General features: G+C 45.1%; 1 protein-coding gene and 1 long non-coding RNA gene across 12 annotated transcripts in view; one reads left to right on the top strand and one right to left on the bottom strand.

The window, feature by feature from the left end:
* Positions 1-27,860, top strand: part of RREB1 (ras responsive element binding protein 1) — a 125,796-nt gene that overhangs the window by 32,215 nt on the left and 65,721 nt on the right. The window contains exon 1 of one of the 10 annotated variants that reach the window (XM_082234170.1): positions 1,393-1,530. The exons of the other annotated variants lie outside the window; for them this stretch is intronic. The gene's annotated coding sequence lies outside the window, so the exon portion shown is untranslated. Of the gene's footprint in view, positions 1-1,392; positions 1,531-27,860 lie in introns of those variants that run through there. 10 annotated transcript variants of the gene reach the window in all.
* LOC309538893 lies at positions 34-7,159 on the bottom strand. 2 transcript variants are annotated; one of them, XR_014222468.1, is made up of 3 exons: positions 6,890-7,159; positions 6,026-6,163; positions 34-1,082 (listed from the first exon to the last, which is right to left on the bottom strand). It is a non-coding gene; the product is annotated as an uncharacterized lncRNA (long non-coding RNA). The 2 variants fall into 2 exon arrangements; XR_014222469.1 differs by having other exon boundaries at positions 6,906-7,159.

Here is a 27,860-nt window from a genome sequence, read left to right as displayed (position 1 = left end):
ACTTTATAGATGCCTTCAGATCTCTGGCCCTAGCCCTAGGTTAAAATTCCCAGCTCTGTCATTAATCCTTCAATTGCTGTTCATAAGTTAAGAGAGTTATAAGATAGGAGGGAAGTGCAGGCTTGATGGGAAGAATTAAGGGATGCACTTGACAAACTGTTTACTTTGCACTTTGGGGATGTGGGAATCTCAGCTCAGGCAGCGGGATTGTGCCCTTAGCTTGCTTTTTGCAAAATTTCTAAAGGAAAGGGGAGAAATGTTTCTTCTCGTACATGGAAGCACAAAGTTAACTGTGAAATAGAACTACTGAGCTTGTTCAGTTCTACTGTGGCATGTATGCACACGTAAGGGTGCATGTAGTTGGTGATTAAAAATAGACTCTGTGTAGGGAAATTAGAGGAGTCTCCACATTGGAAATACTAGCTGCCTCATTCGATAAGCATTTTGCATGCTCGTGAGTCTTTAGTAAAGCCAGTCTTCTGTCATCTGGGCATATATTATATGCTGTCAGGTCTATTTCTTTCTTCTGTTTTTTAGCAATATCATGCCACCCATAGCTCCTAAAGGTTCAGGAGAGGCGAACGTAAGGTTGTGTGTGTGCTACACAATGTTGGAAGAACAATGCAATGGCAGAGTGTTTCAGATCCTTAACAAGTTGTTTGTATGCAGAGTTTATTTTTTTTGCAGTGGCTGAAAACCATGTCATAACAAGAAGTTTTATCTGTATGGGTCTCTTATCTGTATGTGTGCATGCATTCAAATCACACCCCACCCCCTTAAAAAGAGAGAAAAGAACAGGGTGTGGAAGGAGAAAATGCAGGTGTTAGGATGGATTTAAGATGTCTAAAGTTTCTGGTACACTGAAAAGCTCTCTTTCTCCAGTGATGGATGACACCTTCTGCAGTAACAGTGCACTGCTGTCAGTCATTGGGTGCGGGGAGCAGAGCTGAACAGCTGGGTGGAGCTTGTTGATTGGTCCAGAGATGCCACATGGGGTTAGGGAGGAGGTGAGCCTCCGCAGCAGCTCCGGTTGGCTAATTTCCCTTGCTTGTACTTTGGCCTGCATCTTCATGCCTGTAGCTCTGGAAAGGGACCGAGAGGGGAGTGGAGAGAGATTACATTGAGAAGGCGGTATTGCAATTGCAGCCTTCGCATGGCTTACAAACACAGCTACCCTGCTGTTTCAGATACTTAAACATTATCGACGTTTGAACAGATAAACTCGAAACCAGGAGAGAACAGGGAAGAGTTTAAAAGATTTCTTTTGAGAGCATCAGAATCCCCAAAACGCTGGCCACACTCATGATACTTTAATTCAAACAGTATTTTTTTTACCAACCCCCCCTTCTATTTCTGCACACCATGATCTGGTGTGTTTTTGAGCTCTTTCCTGATTCGGGCAGGGCTAGTTCACTTCGACATAACAGCAAATGCTATGAAAATGAGCACGCCAATCTAGCAAAAAACTAGGTTTAGAAGCGGAAATTATAATACGAGAACCCAGATTTTCAGGCTCTGTTGGTCCGCTAGGTAAGTCGCTTGTGGCACGTGCATCTCTGCGGCTCCTTAATAGCTAGTGGGTGCAGCCCATAGTGGCAAGCAGAGCTCTGGCCCCACTCAGTCTGCATTTATTTCCTGGCACCACCCTGTTAAGGACACTGGCATTGCCCTTTGACATGCATACGTCGTTGGTGGGACTGGCATCATAAACTGTGTGGTGCCATCTAGCACATGCACCCTGGTCAGGCCCAAAGCCCTGCTCAGTGCAGCTAGAACCAGGTTGCGCCCTTAATGGCCTACCCACATGTACTTGGCTGGCGCCACTGCTAAGACTGTCAGACCTAACTGTGTGTATGTATATACTCTCTTTCTGTGTGTAGGGGTGCCAGTGCCATTAACAAGGCAGCACCCATGCCAAGGGGATGGATTTCTGCTTGCCGTAGCTGCCACCCAGCAGAGTTGCATTAGCTGATCTGGTTTCAGCCCTTGGCATTTCCCCATGCCAGCGTGAAGCAGCCGGATTAAGATTGTTATCTTTAAAAATAGGAGAAATAAGTCATCTCCAAGCCTCCAGAGGATAATAAAATAGGAACCAGGCAAGCCTCTGCTCAAATCTTACCTGCTCTATAAGCTCACGCGGAAACTTTAGACAAGCTGATATGTCTCAACCTCTGCCTCCAGCCTGCAGTAGGGTAGAATGCTTGTCTACCTTACAGGGCTGGTGTCAAGAATACTATGCGAAATATGCCGAGCCCTTAGAAAAACAACAACAGAATTTTAAGTTTTGGTTGTGTGTGGTTGTCTTCTAAATGTAGTTTAGAAAAGGAGCACCGCAGCTTTTCAAACAGGTGGGGAGTAGCATCTTCCAAACCTGACCAATCCCATCTTTAACTTTTTACTACTAACGCTGCTACTTCTTTCTCTCTCTCAATAAATATGTTCCAAAGATTTCCTTGTGCTTTCTTATCACTAAAAGGCAATGTCCTTCCTGTCCTCTGCTTGAGTGCACCTGTTACTCCTTAAAACTAGTCCGTGGGACCAAAACGTTCTCAAAGAGTACGCGTATAGAACTTAATAATTTGGGGGTTTGTTATCTTGTTAGAAAAAGCTGTTCATTTCCTATATGTTGCCAGGAAGAGGAGGTTCATGTTGCTGTGGAATTGACAGCCTGGCATCGTTCAGGAAAAATAGAACACATCTGAATATTCTTTTCCACATTGAAAAGGGGGACCCTGGTTTTGGGGCTGAGAGTACAAACCAGTTAAATTTGGGGTGTCTGGAGATGATGTAAGATACCTCTTGGTCTCTTCAGGGAGGTTTGTGAAGGCTAGAGACACAACTTGGTTGGAAAATAAACAATTTTACTTACTGTTTCAATTCCCAATGTAACCCAGGAGAAGATTTGTGGACAAGCATTTGCAAAATAACAGGGATACCCCCTCCCCACTCCAAGGACAGCCTTGAAATACCCTTTTGGTCAATTATAAAGGTCACATGTGGACCGATCTCCTAAAATGAGACAGAACCTTGCACATATAAATGGTTTGTAATCCTTGTTTCTCCGTTCCTGTTTCTCCTCCTGCAACCCCTCGACCTCCAGCTTGCTTGATGGCTTCACATACTGATCAAACATTGACATAACTGAGGTATTCTGAGCTCAGCTGGTTTTGTCTCAAGCGAGAGTAACCATTAAGGTGTGGGATCTGTAAAACTGCTGTTCTGCCATCTAGTCAGAAGGCATGGTCTACCTGTTGGATGTATGGACTGGGGTTCTTTATCACCCTGGTAGCACTAAAGGGATACTGTTTTGTGTAAAAAGCCTCTGGCTGAATAGCTCAAAACTCCTTGAAACATTTATAAGGGGTTGGACTACAATGACAGTTAGCACCAGATGTTTCCTTTTTCTGGTGCAAGTGTGGAAATGGTGTAGCTGCTATTAGGAAAGCAAACTAGGTGCTCCAGTTTAGTTGATGAAAATGCAAAATCTGTATGTTGGAGTGTCAAAATGCCTTATTTTCCTGTTTTACTTATAAAGCGCATAATGCGTAGTCTGTCTCTCTGGGGCTCCCCCCTTCACTCAGCCTCCTCTTTGCCATTCCTCCTCCCCAACCCCAGCTTTCCATATATTTTCTATTATACTGTTCATTTTGCCTTGGGGCAACCTTTTCAGTAATGAGTGACAATGCTCAACAGTAGCTCTCATTCATTTTCAGCGCCACATGTGTGTTTATTTTTAATTGATATTCTGCATATAACATTTTCTGCAGCTGAGGCATCTCCCTCCCTCCCCCTGAAACACTTTCTTTTTTTAAACACTCCCTCTGAAAAGCGTCAGCAGTGGATTGTTTCATTTGCAGAACTTAAAGCCCCAGAACAGAGGCTCTTCCAGTTTTTATCAATGCCCTGTTTGTTGCTGGAAGCACAACTGTTCGATATAACTGGCTTCATCCCACTCTGCTTGGGTCCAGTTTGGTCTGCAGAAGGTCTTTTGCACAAACCAGATTTCTTGGGTGTGTTTGAAACAACATCATTTTGTCTTCTGGCAGTTGAGTTCTTTTTTATCCCTTTCCATCTGTAAAAAGAGTAATGCACCTTTTCCTCCCCAAATGCAGTCATAATCAATCAATCAATCAATCAATCAATCAATCAATCAATGCAGCAGTGCAGATGAGAACTGCACAATTGTTATTTATCGGACATGCTCAGGTGGTGATGGCTGTAACGTTTCTTGCTTTCTGTATATTTTGGGGCTTCTCTTAATGATCCCTTGCAGATTTGCAGAGGTCCCTCCGAATGACACATTGATTAATAATAAGCACCTGCTATGCCCCACCTTGGAGCAGAGAAGGAACTGCTAGCCCAACTGGCAAGGTTGACAGCGCTATATTTCAACCTCTCTGGCTTGGCTGTCACTGCAGGTATTGGAACATTTGCAAGAGGCACTTGAGGCTTATGATGCCAATGCTTTGGGTGGCTTTGCAGAACAGGAAACAGAACACATGTGAAGGTAGTACAGTTATTTGGGTGGGCTGGAATTATTATTATTATTATTTTAGTTGCAAACACCATCTCCCTTACTTAATTTGGATATCCAATCAAGTAGGGGCAGTGGGGTGACTGGGAAAATTAAAAAATGGCTGTCCCTTGTTGTGCTTATTCAGCTTGTGTGCATTCTTATTGATGAGAAAAGTCTTCAAACACAACCTCAGGACACTGGATGGAGGAAGTTTCAGTATGTTCACCATCTCATACAACAACGAGAGGAGTGGTCACTATAGGAATTCCAACCCCTGCAACCATTTAAAGACTCAGAAGCCTTGTTATCTTTTGCCTCTTTTTTGCAGAGCAGGGGTCCACAAATGTCCTTGTCAACTTGCCACTGGAAACTGTGTTGTAATTTGGTATGTGCAGCACCAGGAGAAGATATACAAAATTAAAAGATTTCCGGAATGGAAGCTGTTAGACTGTTGTAGCCAAGGCCCAAATTCAGATTGATGTGAGGAAATTATCTCGAGGGAGGGGTTCATAGGGCTACATTGACCCTGTTGGTTTTGGGGTATTGCATTGGCTCAGCACAACTTTTAAGCAGATTCTTCTTTGAAACAAGGAAATAAAATTTATTCCAAAATATTCAGGCTTATTCAAAGTAGAGTATTAGCCCTTTGAGGGTACAGTGTTAAAGCAGCTGATGTATGTATGGCCTGTTCCCGATTGTTATGCTAAGCCAAATGATGGTTCAGCTGGACCGGCTTGTGGGCTCTGGAAGAGGCAATAATGGTCAGTTCATTCCTCCCTCCTAGTTTTGCTGCTGTGCTAAGCCAACAAACCATGACTCAGAAAATCACAGGACAAACCTTGGTTACAGCTTGTGGTTAGCGTAGAGAGAGCTAAATTGTGTGATTTAGGATTGGATCACCTGGAACTGTCAGTGTGGAACGGCAGTAAAATGACTGCTGACCAGCAGAGCTGCTGTGATCTCCTTTCCAGGAGCTCACGCATTTGTTCCAAACCATGCTTCAGCTTAGGGTGATGTCTGAACCATGCCACTATGAGCTTTACCATGGATCTCACTTCCAAGATTTTCAGTTCTTTTTACACACACACACACACACACACACACACACACACAGCCACAGCTCTGTCTGTCTAGGGCTTGGACTGCTGAAGCAGCGTCCTGGATACCAAGAGACCCTTGTCGTGCTTTTCATTGAAAAAAACGATAAAAGGAGCGAAAGGGCCTCAAGCAATAAATAGGTCCTTGGCAAAGCCATGCACACCTGGAGAAAGGGGTAACTTTGCAGAGCCGTGAGGCTGTGTTACTCCAGATTCTGTATTGTAATGCTGGGAATTGTAACAAAGCGAGTCTCAGAAACTCGGCCTCAGCCTAATGGGTTTTGAATGGTACGGAGGCTTGCTTTTAGAACTTTGTGCCTAGCTTTCTGTCCAGCTCAGCTTTTGCACTGAGCATCTCTGAAGTGCATTCAAATAACATTGCTAGGCTTTGAGAAGCCTCTTTATTTCCAACCTTCCTCTTTCCTCCTTCTCCGCTCTTGTTTTTTTTGTTAACTGCTCCCTTGCCATGATTGATGTCAGCTGCTTAACAGCTGCTGAACATCTTCCTCTTTCCATCACTAGAATGCCCTCTTTTCTCTGCTGTTGTGTCCTGTGGTAAAGTTTAGCAGTTTCTTGTTAAGCAGGCAAACCTCTTAGTTCTCCCCCTCCCCTTCCTTCCATTGACATATATACATGCATGTGCCCTTGCAATGCTAAAGGAAAGGGTTTTTTGGGTTTTTTTTACTGCATGGGAGGTGGGGTGGTTTGCAAGTTCGGACTGGCTAGACTTGTTATATTTATTTGTCGCTTAGTGGCAAAAAAAAAAGTCTCAAAGTGGTGTACAGTTTTTAAAAAAGCTTTACTTTGAAAAAAGGTGTTTTATTTGAGAACATTCGGTTTTCGCAGTAGGAGAGGTGGCTAAGAGGGATAAAGGAACTTATGAAAGCAAAATGCTCCGAACAATTCAGTGCTACAAAATATAGATGCTGTATGCCTTAATAAACATTTGTGGCAGTCTGATGGGCTTCTTTTGAAATGTCACTTTAACACAGCACAGCCTCTTAGAAATGTGTGAAAGAGAGAGGAGGAAAAGGGGCTGCGGATCTCCTTGCCAAGAAAGGAAGGAGGGAGGGAAGGAAGGAAAGAAAGAAAGAAAGAGCACAGTTAAACAGTACATACCACAAAACAGGTTAGGCAGGACTCTAAATCTAGTTATGAGTCTGCTCTGAGGCATCTCCAGTAAACCTTCCTTCCTCCACCCCTTTAAACAACTACCCTCCCTCAAAAAAGGGAAAAAAACCCTTTCTTTTTTGGATCTGTTATGAAATAGTCTTACAAAGGTCCTCTCTTGCCTGTGCATGGGGTGGGCAGAGAGCGCCGGTGCTCTTGGCTGCTCCCAGCTGTTCCTTAAAGAAAGTCGATGGTGCACTTGTCGGTGCTCGTCAACCTTTGGAACAGGCAGCATTCTTTGCCGTATGTACTTTCGTGCCCTCTATGGGGTTGCCTTGTGAATGGGGCAGAGAGGAGGGGCAGCAGCAGCAGTAGGCAGGGGTGGAGCCGAGCCAGCAACTGCGGAGAGCTCTGCAGATAGCTGCTCTTTGGTACAGCAGAGTGGAACTTCCTGCTTCGAGAGGCTTCTCAAGAACACTCGCTTTGCATTCCTGCAAGGAATGATGTGAAGCCACTTGGTGGATCTGAACTGAGACTTCTGCTCACCTCACCGTTGTCTTTTTTTTTTGGTAACCTGTTTATGTCAGATCGTTGGATAAACATACCATATATAGCCTGGGATTCTGCTTGCTCCAGCATCCCACTGATGTAGGTTCTTCAGGAATACAAAGCATGCTTGCATCACCACCACCACCATCATATATTTGTACAGTGGTACCTCGGGTTAAGAACTTAATTCGTCCTGGAGGTCCGTTCTTAACCTGAAACTGTTCTTAACCTGAAGCACCACTTTAGCTAATGGGGCCTCCCCCTGCCGCCGTGCCACCGCCTCACGATTTCTGTTCTCATCCTGAAGCAAAGTTTTTAACCTGAGGTACTATTTCTGGGTTAGCGGAGTCTGTAACCTGAAGCGCTTGTAACCTGAAGCATCTGTAACCCGTGGTACCACAGGTCCCAGAGAGGCTTGCAGTGTAAAACCACAAAAAAAAATCACACAAGGTACATAATAGCAGTGCTTTCTTCTGGGGGGATGCAGGGGTACCTAAACATGTTGTGAATCTAAGTTTGGCCCCATTGAGGGGCAATATTTCAATATGAGTAGGAAAATGAGAGTACCCCTAAACATTTTTTTTTAGAAAAAAAGCATAATAAAAAATAAAAACAAGAAGAATCCAGTAATCCCCCCCAACACATTTTAAAAGGGCACACACTAATGTACCCTGGACACACACTCATTGGTTTTCCAGCAAGCGGAGTTGTCAACAGTGCTTTTTAAAAGGATGCTGTGGTGCCCCAGATGTATGCTAGCACTGGGAATGCATGCTTACTCTCAAAGGTTAGCAGAGTCCGGCATCTTGATGAGGCCTGCAGACCAGCAGGTGACCCGTCACGGACTGGAGCTTCCAAAAGGCGGCTGCAGTTGACAGAATTGTGGAGTTGACCATGAGTTGTGGAGGGACCACGTGAGTCATCTTGTCCCAACCCCCTGCGATGCAGGAATCTTTGGCCCAACGTGGGGCTCAAACCCATGCCCTGAGATTAAGAGTTTCAGGCTCTTGTTGACGGAGTTGTGATCCTAAACTCTAGGCCCTCCTTCACGATACTCTCCAGATTCCTGACAATGGACAGTTTGGCAGGCAAGGCAGGCTTCCACGGCCGCTTCATCAGATCTTATCTACGCAGAGCACACCAGCTGAGGAGCAGCCTTGTATATATAATACGTATGTCTTGGCATATGCAGATAGAGGGGAGCACTTTGCACTTCTATAAAGGTCTGGAGCTGGCCTTCCTGGAATATGAAATAATGCATGATATTTATCATGACTGCACCTTTTCCCATTCTCTACTAATCATTTCCTTATTTGTTTTTGTGGGGCTCTTTGGGTGCAAAGGGGAAATGGGACTTTCTGAAAAGGATGCAAAGCAGGAGTGGTTTGTTGGGATGGGTAGACCCCACCTTCGCTATGAGTCCTGGAAGAATTGCTCCCTATCTCGTAGGCCTTTTCCTACCTGGCATGGGCAGGACTGACTCCAGCTACAAAAGTGGAGTGCTGAACAGGCTCATGGATTTGGGTCTTGTTTAAGGGTTTTTGTTGAGGTGGGTTGTTGATGGTTTTAATTTTCTGTATCTTTATTTTGTATCTCATTATTTATGTGGGAATTGTTCAATTGGGTCGTGTGTGTTTTTGACGTCTTGTTTATTGTTTATGACTACTTTTGCTATGCTTGTAGTGATGCAATTTTTCGTATGGTGTGTAAGCTGCCTTGAGCATGGCTTTAATTTTGGAAAGGTGGCATGCAAATTGGATGATTGATTGATAATCTCCATAGATATACAGTGAAGAGTGAAATGGTTCAGGGCTGGCATTTTCCAGATAAGTACTTCATTGCTGAAACTGGCTAACTTGAAATACTCTCAGGCTTACGTCATGACTAGCTTAGGGTGAGGTTATACAGCTGCCATGGGCTGACCACTCTAGATTAGGCCGCTGATACATGGCGAGCCATTTTCTGGTGAAGTGTTTTCCCCATGCAGATGATGATGTGAGCCTAACTTTATGACAGTTTGAGGTGACATGTGGAAAACTGCCTGATCGTTGTGGTGAGCCACTACAGGCACGCAGCTCACTGCATATCACTTCTTGCACATGGTGTAATTTTTAAATGGGGCCCTTTGCACTGGCTATAATGCTAAACAGACAGAAGAGAAAGGGAACTGTTTTTTTAATACAGAGCAATGATCTGTACTGAGGTTGAAGTATCCCTGTGACTAGTAACAATTACTTTAAATCCAGGTCAAACAACAGATTTTAAGTGGAAGAGTCACAAGGCCTAGTCTTCTACCATGAGAGCTTCTTATTTAACCCATGGCTCTTTGCTGTGGGATCTTCAGATGGAGGACAGCATACAATTTAATAAATAATAATATAGGCAGCTTCCTGTTTGCAAAGGGATTGCGTTCCGGGTCATTTTGTCCCATTCTGCCCCCGTTGGGGGCCAAAAGTGGTGCATGTGTCGGCCATCGTGTATCAGATGTGCACAAAATGGTCACTGCCTGTAATAAACAATGGGTTTTCCAGTTTCTGGTGAATACAATATTATAGTGTATCTATGACAAGTCACAACACACAACTAGCTTAAGTCTGTTCTGTGTCAGTTTCACTGGCACTCACTTATAGCTCCATTTTGTCCCTGTTCTTTGTGGACATAATGAAACAGCACATGAAAAATCTGTATGCAAAATGCACACAATTTATATGCATCCTTCCTGTGAAATACACATTTTTTTAATGCATCCGATTGCATTCCAACCCTAAAAACACTTAACTATGCATGCCTTTTTAGTGTGAAATAATATTTTTGTGCACACTTCCTTGGGCGGAAATGCCATCAGAAAAGATCAGGATCGGGATCTTGTTTCTAGGAGTGGTCCGCTGCCTTTCAACAGCAGTTCTGACATGCAGGACTCTTAGCAGGTGAACTTTCCTCTAGTAGAGATGGAGTCGAAGCAATGGAAACAGATTTGTGTTACTAGGGCTTGTACAAGAGCAACTCTCCCATGGATGATCAGTGTACCTATGACCTCTTGACGTAGTTGGGGAAAGTTGTAGAAAAGAGTGGGCAGCTTAACTGTCAGCAAGGGAATGTTTTGAGTGTTGTGTAAGTGGCTGGGCCACGAATTTTCTCCATCTTGTCTTCTCTCATTGGCCTCATCAGAGTGAATTACGTCTGACTGCTTGGTAGTTAATTGGAGCATCCTTCCCATTTCCTAAGCTGATAAGTCCCTCTCTGTCTGCCTTCATCAAGCTTCTTTGTTTGAGAACTTACTAAAGCTGCTGCAGAACAGAATAACCACTTTCCTATTTGCTGGACTAAATGAGGGCACTGTGGTCTCTTTAATAGCTGCATCTTTGTGCGCACAACATCCTCCAACGTCTTAGCCTTTTCCAGAAGATCTTCCAAATCCTCCTCCACTGTCGTCGTCTTCTTCTGCGGATTCTCTTAAAGCAAAACGGCCAGTTTAACAAACAGATGAAGTAAAGGAGCAGTCTGGTGTAACAGATACGCACGTAAACACATCCTTTCTTGCCTGCTTCTAAATGCTCATTTAATTATTAGGGCTTGAGCAGTAGTAGAAGGAACAAGAATTTTTAGAGGCTCTCATTTGAATAGCATTGATTATTTTTTGCGGCAGGGAGAAAGGTTTACTCGATGCAAAGAGAGAGACAATGTTGGGGAAGGAGGCCTGAGCTAGGTCTAGTGAGCTTCTGTGGACAAATATCTAGTTCTCAGGACTTGGAGCCTCCTTTAGGTGCAGAACGGCTCCAAAGCAATGGCCCCTGCAGTTGGCAGTTTGTAGGAAACCTCTGGATTGGCCAGGACTTTTCTAAATACAGGGAGCCTTTTGCTTAATCAGCCAATTGGTGTGTTTTTTTTGGGGGGGTGATGGCATTCTAGGTTCAAGTGTCTCTCAGTCAAGCCCTGACTCTCTCTGACCTCAAGGATTCTGCACTGGAAAGACCTCCAGTTCCTGATTTGAATATGGCTGCTACATACTCCTCAACTGCCCTGATTTGAGTGGGACCTCCCAGAATTACAGACGCCATCCTGGCTTCTGATTGGATCCTGGAATGTCCTGTTTATTGTTTTTTGGTCTTGCGCTCTCCCGCCAGACCAAAAGATGCTCGGTTTTTTGTTCTTGCATGAATCGGCTAGCACCAGGTCAAAAGAGGCTCATTTGTTGGTCTTGCACAATTGAGTGAATCAGCTGGTTGCCACGAGAGTGCGGGACAAAAAAACCCCAAGCGTCCCGGTTTTGATCAGTGGGATGTTGGTGGGTATGCTAGTAATAGACTCAGCCAGCATTCGAAATTTGCCAGATGCTAGGTGCATTTTGTGCCTGGCTGTTGGCCACTTGTGACCAAGTGAAGATGCAGGGGCAGAGGAAGGGGGGTGCGATCTGCCCCGGGTGTCACCAGTGAGGGGGGGTGACAAAATGCCGGGTGGCACTCACTGTGGGTTCTGCAGCGTGCCCGAGCCGCATGTCTCTCCTGGGAGAGACGTGGTGGCTTGGGCGTACGCAGGCTCCACACTGCCCAAACTGTCTGCATGCTGCCTCCTTCCCAGCTGTAGAATGGCTGAGTGGGAGGAGGCAGGCAGACTCCGGAGGCCACACCCCTATGGGCGGCTTGCCGCATCCCTGGGCACTCCACCCTGGGCGCCTGAGCGGCTTCCTCCGCTGCTGGGCACCAGGATTGCGTCTCCATCTGGAGGTACATGCCTGGGGATCTTTGGATCTTGACTGTTTTCACACACTAGCAACACACCCTGTTGAATTCTGTTATATTTTATCTGCGCAATCGGAATGGATTTCAGGAACCAAAAAGTTGTATTGAAAAAATAGGACTTTTGAGCTGTCTGGCCCCAAAATGGCACCTAGGCATTCTGTTTTGGCGACTGTAACCCTGATTTAAGGAACCATTTGTCGCTTAACTTATATACCAGAGTTTCTAACACTGGCTTTCCAACACTTTGAGCACTACCCATCACAGTTGGTGCTTTTGGGCCTTTCAGCAGAGGTGTAGGAGTATGATTTTTCAGAAAGTGCATCTTGTCATGGAGGGCTGAGAAGAGCTGCAACTGCAGAAATCCCCACTCCAGCTTTGCTGTTAAAGGTAAAGGAGTTCACATTGGCAGGGTGTCAGCAGTCTCCCTGTGTTTGTAGCAACCTGGGGATTCCACACCGCCACCAGCTTCCTCCTGGTCCTGTGTGCTTCTCTTCAGCAGTTTTCTTACCCCTTTCCCAACAGTCATGAGGGTGTGCAAGTGGTGGAAGAGTGCAAATAGTTAAGAACATGCAAAGAGCCTGCTGGATCAGTCCTGTCTGGTCCAGCAACCTATTCTCACAGCGGCCAACTAGATGCCCCAATGGAAGAAGCCTATGAGCAGGACCAAGGCACAAGAGCTCTCGCTCCTCCTGTGGTTTCTAGCAACTGGTATTCAGAAGCACGACTGACTGTGGAGGCAGATCATAGCCATGATGTAGCTATGGATAGCTTTATCCTCCGTGAATTTGTCTTTATCTTCTTTAAAAGCCAAATAGTTTGCTTCTGAGCCCAGCTTGGTTGCCACCAAATGGGACTATTTTTAGGCAAGTGGTGATGGAGAAAGCCAGGCAAAATGTGACATGAGGAGGAAGGGAATGATCGTCTGGGAGACCCAGGTACAAACATCAACAGGAAGGACTTTTCTCATTCTCACAAGATACACCTCTTGAAATTCCCTCCTTTGCCACTCTGGAAGCCTTGTGGTCCTTTGCACCTGGTCTCCTAAGCTTCATCTCCTCCCTCACACTTGGCTTATAGTGGCTGTCACTGAAAATGTTCCCTATTCTTTTGGGGTGGCTCAGACTGTCAAGCCTGTCATGATGAGGACTAAAAATGCACTTACTGAATGTAAATGTCTCTTGATTGACAGACCAGCATAAAACATACTAATAACAATGTGGCTGCCTGTATAATACAGTGGTACCTCAGGTTACATACGCTTCAGGTTACATACGCTTCAGGATACAGACCCGCTAACCCAGAAATAGTGCTTCAGGTTGAGAACTTTGCTTCAGGATGAGAACAGAAATCATGCTCCGGCGGAGCAGCAGCAGCAGGAGGCCCCATTAGCTAAAGTGGTGCTTCAGGTTAAGAACAATTTCAGGTTAAGTACGGACCTCCGGAACGAATTAAGTACTTAACCTGAGGTACCACTGCATGCAGGCTTTGAGTTGAAGCTACGCTGTTTGACGATATGCGGATTCTGTTTGTACCACGTGACCCTGGATTTAAATGTAGATCAATTTCACACACATCCCTGTTCCTGTGTTAACATCACACGTCAAGGTTGAAAGGTCACTCTTCCAAATGGAAAACAGTTTGTTCTTAACCCCCCCCCATTAAACACCCCTAAAACCGTGGTAGTACATTCACAAAACAAAGATTATAAGAGGAAGCTAAATTAATTTGAGCTGCCCCTGTGTTCCGTGTGTTTTATTACATTGAATGTGTTCTAGCTGCTCTGTAATTAAAGTCTGTGTGAATGTTTCTTGAAGCAATGTCTAGTTGTAAGCACTTGGGGGAAGCACTCAAAAGAGAATTGGAGAATTTCATTCCTTGATTGAGGGAATTCACAAGAACGAAAAGGGGGGGGGGGAAATTGGCCTCTGTGCAGTTCTTGAATCTAGTTCCCTCCCACAACATTAATGAGTGGGGTTCTGAGCTTCAGCGGCTGATTATAAACTGCACCTGGCTTAAGAATTTATTGTTATTGTCTGCCTGCTATTAGTTTCCAGTTGCCTCTTGGATTTTAAGGTGCTATGGAAAGGACAATGGAGTCCTGGCACAATTACAAAGCAGCTGTTAGCTGCAATTTAGCATTTCCCCCAAGCTAGTTAAGAAAAAATTGGATCACTGTGCAACAACAGGTTGATACCCATTAGCTTTTGCAAAGGGAAAGAACTTGTTAAAAGTTATCTGATGCTTGCCATGTCCTGTTCTAGAGTTGTTACAATTCTTAACCCTGCAAGTTGATGAATCAGTGGTAACTCTCCTAGTGAACAGGTGGTGCAGCATAACCACTACAAACTGGAAAGCCCTTTGAATTTTGCCCATGCTATGAACTCAGAGCGGGACGCGGGTGGCGCTGTGGGTTAAACCACAGAGCCTAGGGTTTGCCGATCAGAAGGTCGGTGGTTCGAATCCCTGTGACACGTTAAAGTGCAAGTAGATAAATAGGTACTGCACTGGCGGGAAGGTAAATGGCGTTTCTGTGCGCTGCTCTGGTTCACCAGAAGCGGCTTAGTCGTGCCGGCCACATGACCCAGAAGCTGTCTGCGGACAAATGCCGGCTCCCTCGGCCAATAAAGCGAGATGAGCGCCGCAACCCCAGAGTCATCCGTGACTGGACCTAATGGTCAGGGGTCCCTTTACCTTATTAACTCAGAAGGTGACCCAAAGGCAAGTCAGTCAGTTTAGTCTCTCTCTGCTCTGCCATCTGCATGTTGAGGGGTGTTAATCCTAATTTGCATTACAGGGTTGTTTGCAAAGTTGGCAGCTAGATAATGCCTGCAGAATGCTTGAAAGCTCTCTACAAGTGTTTGTCTCTTAAATTAAAATAAAAGATAAACTGTTTAGGAAGGTGAATAATTTACTTATTCACTAAACATTCTAAGCACAGTGTACTATGAGAAAACGCTTATCAGTTATTGTTACTGGCACACACAGAGTTAGCTATATACTGTAGTCAGCCTGTAACCATGCATTCAGTTTGGTTGCGAGAACCCATGTTTTTTTGTTGTTGTTGTTGTTCGGGGCATCCTTCTGTCTTGAGAGACAATAGTAGAGTGGATCTTCGGGGGTAAAATCAAACCGTTGGAGAGTTACATTATCTGCTGTGGTTGTAGAGACAGATACGGGAGAGACATGCTTCATTGCAGGTGGGGCAGGTGAAGGGGCCTAGTTTTGCTACTGCAGGTTCACCATGGTGTTTCTTCTCTTCGCTCTTCCCAGTGGTCATTCCTCCTCTGGTCACTGCTGTGGACACACTATATGACTGTCGTTCTCCAAGAGTTTCCCAGGGATTTAAGGGGCCATGGTAGGGTTGCAGCCTTTATACTGCCATAGTACAGTGGTACCTCGGGTTACATATGCTTCAGGTTACATATGCTTCAGGTTACAGACTCCGCTAAGCCAGAAATATTACCTCGGGTTAAGAACTTTGCTTCAGGATGAGAACAGAAATCGTGCAGCAGCGGTGCAGCGGCAGCAGGGAGGCCCCATTAGCTAAAGTGTTGCTTCAGGTTAAGAACCGTTTCAGGTTAAGAACAGACCTCCAGAATAAATTAAGTTCTTAACCCGAGGTACCACTGTAGTGTTTATTCAGGCAAAGTATTGCTTTCCTTTAGTTCTAATTATTTTTTACTTGTCCTTAGTATGCGAGCTGCTTCACGTAAATTTTAGCGCTCTTCCTTACAACAACTTGTAAGGAAGAATATTGTCCTTATATTGCAGAAAGAGGACCGGTGGTGACAGGCGGTGTGGTTTGCCTAAGGCTGCTTCGTGAGTTCCTGTCAGCGGGAACTTCCTGATTCACAGCTCAGCATCTGGTGCTTCCTGGTGCTGGGATCTTCCTAGGTTATCTCAAAGAATAATTCCTGCTGTCTCTAATTTTTAAGAGGTTAAGTTTTCACCTGTGTGTGTGTTGTACCTGGTTCAGAAAGAGCCCTCAGGGGCCAGAGAGAGCTACTTTTGCGGGAGGCTGATCCCAGGCCTAGGATTGATCCTGGCATCTCCAGGAATAAAAGGATCAGGTAGCGAAATTTCTGCCGGAGACCTCGGAAGAGGCATTGCCAGACAGAGAGCTGCTAGATGGACCAAAGATCTTGCTTGGGTATTGGGCAGTATTGTGGGATTGGCGATTAGCACGCTTCATCAAGGGACACACACACAGCCTCTGTGAGACAGGGAAGTTTTAACCTTGCTTGGTAATCAGCCGAAGCAAGGAGTGGCTGTGCTTTTTGGAGAGAACAGGGTGGGGTGGGAGGTGGGAAGAACCAACTTTTAAAGCACTGCGTTTCCCCTTTGGAAACGCTTTAGAAGGAAATGGAAGCAGTGTGCTGCTGTGGTGGTGACAAACACACAAGTTGCACGTAGCTGCTGCCTCTGAGCTTCAATTGAGATTCTCTGACGGCGCTGTCTAAAAAAGACTGGCTAAATGTGAACCTGTCATTTTGGCTGGAAGAGGAGGAGGAGAACGGCTTTTGCTGGGAATGCTGCTACAGAAATGGATGGGAGACTATCCTGCGCCTCCCCACAGCTGGTTTTTTTTTTGGGGGGGGAATGTTTCTCTGGACTTTGCAAAGAGGAGAGTGTCCGAATGCGACTGCTCCGTGTTCCCTTGTGCCTTTCAAATCCTGCTCCGACCTAAGGGTTTGCACTCAAGATCACTTTACATGGATTAGTTTGGCCCTTTAAAAGTACAGTGGTGCCTCGGGTTAAGAACTTAATTCATTCCGGAGGTCCATTCTTAACCTGAAACTGTTCTTAACCTGGAGCACCACTTTAGCTAATGAGGCCTCCTGCTGCTGCCGCGCCGCTGGAGCACGATTTCTTTTCTTATCCTGAAGCAAAGTTCTTAACCTGAAGCACTATTTCTGGGTTAGCGGAGTGTGTAACTTGAAGAGTATGTAACCTGAAGCATATGTAACCCAAGGTACCACTGTACTCTTTAGCCGCACTGATTAAAAGTATATTAAGGATGCATATTTTTTGCAAACCTTTTCTCCTCCGCCCAATACTTCATCATTTTATGATTATATATCAGCCTTGTAAATAAGCAAGAAGTTACTAGCCTGTAATTTTTCAAAATTATTTTTCACTACCCTTATAAGAAGCTGCATTTCCATGCTAGCCACTGAAGCCCAAAAGAGGCCACTTGCTTTCATGGAGTTCCATATCTCTGTTGACCCAGGTGAGTTGTTTACCACAAGGCTCTTGCAAATTTGTAGGGTAGCAATTTTGATCTGTGGCGGTGACTGAACACTATTCCAGAAATTATGGCTATTACGGAAATAAAACAAACTTTCTCCCCTCTTTCGTAAGTGCCTTAACAGAACCGAAGAACAGTATCAGAGAGACTCATGTGATGGACTTAATGTCAGCTTTGGTGTAGACAACAAGCAGGCCACAGATCAAATGTGGCCTCGAAAGCTACTTACATTTCTGCCTCCTCCTGAACTTTCTCTCCTGGTACATATTTTCCTAAGGATGTCATCACATTGCAGTTTGCTTGGCTGCCAACAGGTGGTGCTGTGAATTGCAATGTGACAGCAAGCTGGGCTCTCAGAGCTGTTTGGGCCATGGCAGCAACTTTGGAGGGCAAGGTGGAGGGAACCAGATTTGGTGGGAACTATGGGAACTATCTGTACAGCATACTGCCTTGGCTTCCATGACAGAAGGTGGGATATAAATGTATTTATGAATGAATGGATAAACATTGTGCTCCATACCTACAAAGCCCATGTTGCCAGGTGAAGCTAACTTTGTAGAATCTGATCGCCCGTGGGGATGGTTGTTTCAGGAGCTTACTTTGGGAGTCAAAACAGTGTCCTTGAGAGTGTAATTCTGAAGACAAGAAAGGAAGAGTGTCTTTAATTGCTGTGCAGTTGGAGATGCAATAGGCAAAGGAGCTGTATCGTTCACATCAGTTTAAGCACGGGAGTCTCCCCCCCCCCCACGCCCAGCTGGGACTTGGCAACCAGTAGCTTAACATGCTGTTTAATGGGTTATATAATCGAGCAATCAGACATGTTTCAAACTGCCTCGTTCGGCTATGGGCCTGTTTCTATTCACTTTTGAAGGTAAAGTGGGTTTCCCCACGTTTGCCCAGAAGATGTGCATCTTTTGATGCTCTCTACACTCCTTAAGTAAAACTTGGGCATGCCTTGGAGAGTTTGTGTGTGCCCCCCCTTTTTTTTGGCCTTAAATATCAAACTTCAAAGATCTCCATCTGCTTCAGGTTTTAATAAAAACGTTCAGAGGGAGAACACAAGTAAGAAGTAAATTTTTCCCACATTCTGCACTTGCTGAACAGGATCTAAGAATTGTGCAGCAGGTGTCTTTTCATTCTCTGCTCCCATGAATGAATTTCTGCTTCATCTGAGTTTTTTTCATGCATAGACATCTGGATACAGGGCAGCTCCATCCTCAGTTATAGTAATAATTGAGATGTATGTGTTTGTCCGGTTTAGCTATCTATGTAAAATCAGTTCTAATGCTTATTCCTGCTGGGAATGAACCATTCTCAAGTGTTTACATGACTAACCATTAAGGCAGTGCCATGCTGACTATGACTGATGCTTATGGCACTTTCCAAGAATCTGCTAGATTCCAACTCCCATCAGTCCTAGCCATCAGTCTGCCATGCTCAGGAATTCTGGGAGTAGTAGTCTAAGAACATGCTGGTCACTACTGGGTTTATATAAGCTTAGGAACAGGTGATTGAGAGAGCAGAGAAGTCTATGATTCAGAGCAGGTTTACTCTGAAGCCAGTCTTGCTCAGTTCAACAGGATTTGTTTCCTTGTAATTATGCTCCATATTGGAGCACTGGTGTGCTTTTGAATACGGCTCGAAATGTAGTCTTCTGTGTGACCCAACAACAACCTCAGTGATGCGTTTCTGCCATATCTGCTTGCCTCTTCCATGGCACTATGAGGTTCAGTTCTGTATTATGGGTAGTGTATGCCATTGAACGCAGGTGGCACTGTGGGTTAAACCACAGAGCCTAGGACTTGCCGATCAGAAGATCGGTGGTTCGAATCCCTGCGACGCGGTGAGTTCCCGTGGCTCGGTCCCTGCTCCTGCCAACCTAGCAGTTCAAAAGCACGTCAAAGTGCAAGTAGATAAATAGGTACCACTCTGGCGGGAAGGTAAACAGCATTTCCATGCACTGCTCTGGTTTGCCAGAAGCGGCTTAGTCATGCTGGCCACATGACCCGGAAACTGTACACCGGCTCCCTTGGCCAATAAAGCGAGATGAACGCCGCAACCCCAGAGTCAGCCACGACTGGACCTAATGGTCAGGGGTCCCTACCTTTTATGCTATTTAAAGTGTTTGAGAGCAGCTTTAAAGGCCCAGCAGGCTTGGGACAAGAGAAGATTTTACAGCATTGTAAAAAGTGGTACGGCTTCCTTCCCTTTCTGACATTTACCTTCATGGTACGGGAGCTGCAGTATGCTTCCCATGCTGTTCTAGCCAGAGAAGCCCTGGGCCATTTGGAGGCCCTACAGCTTGTTCCTGTGCCAACATTTGCCCATTTCTACTGTGGAGAAGGGTCACAGCTCCTTTTGTGTGGCCCGGGGGCTTCTGACTTTCCTGAACGTTATGAGCAAGTTAAAACGTAGGGGATCCTAAGGTTTAAATCTGCCTGTGCACCAGAATGAGTTCCTTGCACCACTTCAGGTGAGAAGACTCCACGTTTTTAATGCTTCCCTCCACAAAGCATTTCCTGCCGTGCCAGTTTTCCGGCTTGTACACAGAAGGTTGAGCTAGAACAGGTTTCCTCAAGCTCGGCCCTCCAGATGTTTTTGGCCTACAACTCCCATGGTCCCTAGCTAGCAGGACCAGTGGTCAGGGATGATGGGAATTGTAGTCTCAAAACATCTGGAGGGCCGAGCTTGAGGAAGCCTGAGCTAGAACGTTCATATTCTGTTTGCATATACAGTGGTACCTCAGGTTACAGACTCCGCTAACCCAGAAATAGTACCTCGGGTTAAGAACTTTGCTTCAGGATGAGAACAGAAATCGTTCTCCGGCGGCGTGGCAGCAGCGGGAGGCCCCATTAGCTAAAGTGGTGCTTCAGGTGAAGAACAGTTTCAGGTTAAGAATGGACCTCCAGAATGAATTAAGTTCTTAAACTGAGGTACCACTGTAGTTTTTACTGTAGGGCAATGCTCAAAAGCTGTTATCCTCTTCCCACCCCCAAATGATCCATCTCAGCAATCCCCTCACCTCAGTGAGTTGACTTTGCCACCTGATGTGGGGATTATCTGGTCCAAGCTAGAAGAGATCTCTGCATCAGTCAGTACTCAGGACTGCCCTTGTTGAAATCCTGTTTTCGGGATGTGTTTCTTGGATTGCATCTGCAGTCTGTTTTACTTGACTGTCAGTATCTTTATTGAGCTGCCATCTCTACGCACCACACCAATATTTACCTTCCCCTTCTACACAGCGGGAATGCTCAGAAAAAGGAATGTGACACACCTACAAGCTTTGAGAGAGATTTCTCGAGGAAAGCTTGCATGGCCATGGGATCTTCTCAGACAACTGGCCCTGTTCTGCCCCTCCCACTCACCCCCTGGATTCTCTCCCCCCCCCCACTGTTGAGTGAGGAATATAATAGTGGTTGTTGATATTGTAGGAAGTGCCAGGAATGGAAATGGAGCTGGGAAGGCCTGGTGATGTTAAAATTACAGGTAACCTGTGAAAAAAATTGGCTGGTTTTGAGTGTCTCTAAACAAAGATTAAGATTTAGTAGACTTCAAGCTACACTCATGATGATTGGCTTGTTTGTCAGGACTTGGCAAGTGTCGTCCTGTAGAGATCAAGTTTGTTTTCTGCAAAGAGAGCCCTTAATTCATCTTGGGAGACTGGAGCTGCTGAGTTGCTGTTCTCTCTTAACTCGCTAATTGACTGTGCTCATTGTAAGGCTGAAGTAATGGGGGAAAGTCCTTTTGGCACAACGATGCCTTTGGCCAGGTGTCCGTCCTTACACAGTCGGCACATCACATTTTATCGCACCGTATGGTTTTTGTGCATGTCTCGAAAGATGCAGCATGCAGGCTGTCCCACAACATCCTACCATTCCAAGTTATGCAGCTGGAATACTTTCTGCAAACAGAGGGGATTCCATGCATTGTTAATTGCTTCTCGCCATTGCAGAGGTGCAGCTTTTCGGAATTGGTAACTTGGCTTGCTCGTATTATGTGGAGTTCCTGGAAAAGTGGAGGGTAGAGATTTCTAAAAAGGTAGAAGTTGTTGAATTAAATTGTTGAGCAAAGCTTCCCACAATTGCTGCCCTGGGGCCCTTGGCTTTATTGCATATAACTCCTACCACATTGGCCCAGGCTGCTAAATTTCTGGATATTGTGCATAGATGCTCACCAGCTTTGTGAATCAGCCTGCAGAAGTCAGTAGCTTGCATCAGTTTTTTCCCCCCTTTTAAACTGGCCTGCTGCAGGACTGATAGAAGAGCAACACAAACTTCATTTCTGTGGTGGGTGTGGACGAGGGACAGAGTTCTCCGTTCCCCTGCTGCCAGCTCACTCATTCGACCTCATGGGAGTCCAGGGACTTTCCTGTATATAGCTCCTGATAGCTTTGGCTATTGTGTTAGCGCTTACAATACAAGTCTGGTGTGCATATTTATGCAGTGTGTCTAATAGGGCACATATAGGGGGGAATACAGGAGTCCTGACATCCACCAGAGTCAGGGGAGAGAGACAAAAGGACAGCATCTCAGGAGGCCCAATGAGGAGAATAAAGAAATTTATTGTGCTTCCTTTTTTGCCCATCATTAGCAAAATCCTAATGCACTGCCACCGTCTTTTAAAAAAATCTGGTTCAGCTTTATCATAGAATCGTTGGAAGGGGCCGTGGGTGTCATCTGGTTCAACCCCCTGCAATGCAGGAATCGAGTGCCTTGGCTCCATGAGGGCTAGAAACATGCATTTTGTTTAAGAAGAGATTGTCGGGATTCTCTTTCAAGCCATTGTACACAATTAACTTGGAGCCTGTGTAAGCGCGGGTGCCAACTTGGTTGGCTTTTTGTGGGAAGAGTTTCCAGAGCATGTCCACATGGCAAAAAAGCCCACATGTACTATATTGTTCTGTACAGCAGCTTGACAATGGGTTTCATATGATCTCTTACCGAAGAAGGGTGTTTTTTTTATAAGGTGTGAAAAGGTCCTTGGTATTCAGGCAGATTTCCATAAATTCTGAGTGTGGTAATTTTTGTTTTTCATACGAAATCAAAATGGCTTCTATAGTTGGGATTTAATAACTGACAACAATGAATGAATTTTGAAGCACAGGATCTCACATTCTGCACCAAGTAGAAGAATACACAGTAATTTTCCATAGCCTGGCGTTCATTGTTTACTCATTTCTAGTGCCCAAGGTCTTAAATTCTGTTTTCACTATAAAATTCTGCAATTGAGAGCTTCAGTGGCAGAAACTTAGAAGATGCTCTTAGTTTACCTATAGCTGGCGGATGCTGATTTCATATATTTTTCTATTGCAAGGGATAATTTCTTTCATCGTGGTTCTGAATGGCATTTGAGCGAAGCTTTCCGAATAGGTCTCTGTGCAGAAATTTAACGGTGTGGGTGGCTGAAAGTGAACCTTGGTCCCTTCATGGCTTGGTGAGGCTTCTTCGGATGCTGAATGGCTCCTTCTGTTTCCTGTGGGCTGAAGTTTTCAAGGCCCCCCCCCCCCCCGTCTGCACTGACCTCGGTCCTCTGTTTCTGTTCCAGGCGAGAGTAGCTAGGGAAATGCAGTGTTTCAAAAGGAATGGTAAAGCATAGCTTTGCCTTTGGTCTTGGGCTGTGGGGGGTGGGTGGCAGAGATTACATTTAGAAAGAAACAAAGCAAACTTTAGGAAAGGAGGGTGGAAGGAAGCACTTTGCAAAATTCATGAGAGATGAACTTATCTGTTCTGATACACACATCTTTCTTTTTATTAGCATCAGTTGAAGCCTGTTAGAAGGGCTGCAATTTCTTGTTCCCCCTTTTCTCTCAAGGGCAAAGCTTTTGAAAAAGACTCCCTATCAGTGCTGAGAAGGATGATTCACGGAATTTGCAGAACATGAGCTTTCTTCTGATGCAGGAGCTGGCTTGCAACACATTTCCTTTAAGGGAGCCCAGTAGGCAGGTTGGTGTCAGTTTGCATAGAGAGCTAGATGCACGTTTCCCAGATGATAAACTGAGCCTGTGATTATCCTGGTCCTTAGCAGGCAGCGCTGCTAAGTGCTGAGTAGCTGACTTGCCTTGGAACAAATTCTGTTTATGGAAGAACTGTGACTGTGTGGATGTATAGCTTTTGGAAGGAACCATTTAACGATCAGACTTGACCACTAGCTTCCCAAGGCTCCCGTCTGTATTTCTGGGTTCTTAACTATTAAACAAAAACATATCTTTTTCCTTATAGCTGCAGAGATGAAACTGAGCCCGGGTTTACATTCCCCCCCCCCCATGTTTTGGCATTTTATCCAAACATCCTATTAGGAATAAAAGACTTAGCCAGATAATTTGGCAGAGAGGTTTGCCTATTGTAAAGACATGCTTTTTCTTCTATAAATATAATTTATAAACAACAACACCCCTTCAAAATCCATCCAGCCTGCACATTGCTAGTAAGCAACTAGTACCTTTGCTGCTGTTGTAATATTGTTACACTCTAGGTCACTGTTTTACAAACAACCAGTTGTAGCTGAGATGAGTATGATTTGCCTAAGTGTTTCATAGCTAAGTAGGATTTGAACCCCAGTCCCAAGGCTATTTCTGGCGAGTTGCTGGTTTATCATATTTTGTGACCTGGCTGAGAGATCTGCCCGAAATTCTTCCAGCATTTTTGTTGTCTTGGAAGAATTACAAACGCGGGGAGCTTGAATTAACTTGTAAGACTTAAATTCTGCAAGCATTCTGACTGTGCTTGTGATCTAAAGTAATGAACTAATGCTAACTGTACACATCTGTTTAGCAACAATATATGGGCACTTGCCTGTTTTTTTCTTGGCAGTAGCTCAACCTGCTAATTTGAATGTGCTGATTTTGAGAATTAAAGTCAGTGCACATTCAGGAGTCAGAAGCCCTCCCAGCTTTGTAATAAACTGTGGCGTGTGGAAAGAGGCTAGGTCTTCAAAAAAGAGAAAATAAATGGAAGACTGTCCAATATCTAACCGCATCAGTCCCTTCTCAGTGAGGCAGAGCATAATGTGTTGTGGAACGTAAGAGACCTGTGCAGTAACATTGCTTGGGCAAGGCTCCAAAGGTCTCAATGCAAGCAGTATTTACTTAAGTTGAACCAACCCCTTTTAGGAAGGCAGCAGGAAATCCAGCTGCCGTTGCGTGGTCAGCAAAAGATTAAAAAACACACAGACATTTGCAGCTGTGTGTAGGGGGGACGACTCGCTTGTGCTGGAGGATGGCAAGCTGAACCAAAAGGACAGAACAGGGGCTGCCCTGTTGTGGGTACTTCTTATGAATTCAAGACAGAAGAAGCGAGGCATAAGCTGGACGGATGCTTGACTTGTTAAGTGTTCTGGTGCCTGGAATAGCAGGATTCTGTTTCGCTGCCCCTTTTTAATGTGGCAGAATAGGCTGCTTTGCATAGAAATCACACACACACACCAATGTTCTTCCTCCACCCTTCCTTTCCTAGCTTATTGATAGAATCTCTTTCTTCAAATGGCACCAGATAGCACTAGGTTTTAGCCCCACCACCACCCGCAACTGAATCTAGACAACACCCTCTCCTTTAAACGTTCTGCCTTAAAGCTCCCAGTTGATTATAGGCTGTGTAATAATTACAGCAGTTTGCAATAACTGAATGGAGCTACTATTTGAAAGTCATCTGATCTATATTTATTGCATCCTCTCTCTTCCCCCCTTTACTGCCCCCCCCCCAGTTTTTCTCTTCGCATCCATAGTTGCTGACGCTTCACCCAAAGGGAAGGGGCGAGAAACTCCAGAGCATTTGTTACCAATTAAGCAGCAAGTACATTCTCAAAAAACCGTAGGTCTCCCGAGTGCTGTGTGTGTGTTTTGTAGTCAATGGGTGAGATTGTAAAGGAAGAAAAGGGAAGAGGCGTCTCCCGTAATCTGGTGTGATTCAGACTGGCACAGCCGTTTTGTTTTGGTAAGCCAGTTAAGCAATTAGGCACTCCAGGGAATGGCCTTATCATGAACTAATCGCTCCCCTGGGTGCATAAGGGTATGAAATACAGCCAGGATGCATGTTCTTGACATCCTCCAAAACGCAATAATCCCCAGAATCGAGCCACGCTCCCTTGAGCCATCTTACTGCTATTTTAAAGCCCTTTTGTTACTTCGGAAAGGAAGAGAACAAATAAGGGTTGCCAGATCAAGATTTCTGAAAGGGAGGTGACACTGCAGATATTCTGTTTCTGAAATTAGGGGCATCAGGCATCTGCATTAAAAGTTTGTGTGTGTTATGTATGTATATATATATATGTGTGTGTGTGTGTGTGTGTGTGTGTGTGTATATATGTGTGTGTGTGTGTGTGTGTATATATATGTGTGTGTGTGTGTGTGTGTATGTGTGTGTGTATATATAGATAGATAGATAGATAGATAGATAGATAGATCGATATTGATATCGATAGATAGATAGATCGATATTATGCGTCATGTTATATTATAAGCCACCATGCATGGAGATGTTGAAAAACAAGCTTACTGCTCTTTATTTTGAGCCCATTTGGGATTTAGTATAGCTTGTAGAAGGCGCCCTGCTGTTTAGATGCTTAAGAATTTGATAGAACGTCAAACTAGGACCCAGAACCATAGAATTGTGAAGTTGTAGGGCATCCCGAAGGTTCAAATCCTCACTCGGCTCACTATGTTTTCCAGTTTGCTCACTTTCAGCTTAATCTACCTTTACAGGGTGGTTGTTGTGAGGATAAAATGAGAAGAACTATGCACACATCTTTGAGCTTCATGGAGGAAAAGCGGGATATATAAAAAGAATAATGCTGAAGGCCAGGAGCTTGAGAAATTTCTTCAGTCCTGCACAGACACTCCTCAAAAATAGTTTTTGGATAATCTGATGCTAGCCGCTGAGAATGCGGAAATACTGTGGTGCAATGAAGCCCCATTGAGTTTGCATGTCTTCCCCTTCTTTCTTCTTGGGAAGGGCTGTAGAGGTGGAGCATATTATTTGGATGCAGAAGGTCCCCTGTTCAGTCTCTGGGTAGGGTTGGGAATGTTCCCCACCTGAAACCCTGGAGAGCTGCTTCCGGTCAGTGTAGAGAGTATTGAGTTAGATCCCTGGAGACTTGGGTCTCCAGCTCTTCTTGGACTACAACTCCCAACATCCCTGGCTAGCAAGACCAGTGCTCAGGGATGACTCAGTGTAAAGCAACTGCCTGTGTTCTTCTCTTTACACATCAAATCGCCTTGAGCAAGTAGTTCTTCCTCTGTCCCAATTCCCAGAAGGCAAAACGGAAACTTGGAAATCCACACCAGATGTGATACCAGAACCTTTTTCTGCCTCTGCCATAGCTTGTTGACAGGGAGTGGGGCTCCCTCACTTCTGCTCCCTCTTTCACAATTTAGACATTGATCCCAGGAAGCGAGCCTGTGTCAGCTTTGGCTTAATTCTCAATAGGTGAGTTCTGCCATCTGGTTGCCATCATTAAGATTCACTTAACCACTTTCCCACATGTCATGCCGAGTCCCTTATTTGGGAATGCCTCCCATCTCTCTCACCCCCTTTGTTTTAGCACGTTGTTAAAGCCAGCCTGGCGAAGAAGTCAGCAAAAGTGACTGGCCCACAAACATTTTTACTAGCCTGCTCACTCTCGCAGACCTTTTGTGTTTAGCCATTGGTGACGTGAAAGGAAGGGTGGTGGTGGGGAGACAACGAAACAATCATGACTTCTGGAACGTCCCTTTGTCTAGTCACCTGTGTTTTTGTGTTGTGTTAAGTGTGATCTTTGGATTTAATAAATAATAATAAGCTGGAGAATTGTCCCAGGTGAGTGGCTATTGAAAAGCAGTTTTGAAAAAAAGGTAAAATCCCTCGTATAAACAGGTGGGATGGGGTTTCATCCCCTGCAGTTGCACGGAGTATCAGAGGGTGCAATGCAACTATAACAGCAAAGGAGCCTGACAGCAACCACACCCAACTCCAAGCTGTGGAATAAAGCTGGACAGTTTTGGAGGGTGTGCGTGAGGGGACCATGTAACTGGGAGACCCCCGTCAGCCCCTTGTGGAGGAGCAGCACAAGGTCTGGGATCAAGTAGCCGAATCCTATTCATCTCTACTCGGGAATAAATCCTAATAAATTAATGGGGATGATGCCAGGTTAAGGGTGCACAAGGCTACTGTTCTGAAAGTGAGCCGTTTTGAACAGAGGCAGGACTTTTCCTCTGAGTAGCATTCATCTCATTTCTGTACCACCTTCATCTTACAAGGTTCTCAATATGGTGCACGTGGTTCTCTCCCCCCCCCCCAGGCCAAACATGGGTCTCCCATTTTTTTAAACTACAGTTCCCATCATCCTTGACCACTGTTCCTGCTAGCCAGGAATGATGGGAGTTGTAGTCCAAGAACAGCTAGTTGCCCAAGTTTGGGAAACCATGGGTTAGCCCATAGCTGTCACTGTTTCCCTTTTTTAAAAAGGGGAAATTCCCTTATTCCGAATAGGGTTCCTCACAAGAAAAGGGAAAAGTTGACAGTTATGGGTTAGGCTAAGAGATGGTGATTGGCCCAAGGTCAGCCAGTGAGCTTCATAGCTGAATGGGGATTCGAACCCTGCTCTCTCGGGTCCTAGTCCAACATTAGTAA

The sequence above is a fragment of the Podarcis vaucheri genome (assembly GCF_965113315.1).
Source record: "Podarcis vaucheri genome assembly, chromosome: 8".
NCBI classification, from domain to species: domain Eukaryota; kingdom Metazoa; phylum Chordata; class Lepidosauria; order Squamata; family Lacertidae; genus Podarcis; species Podarcis vaucheri.
Note: the sequence above shows the minus strand (reverse complement) of the source record. Positions and strands in the feature narration are given on the sequence as shown.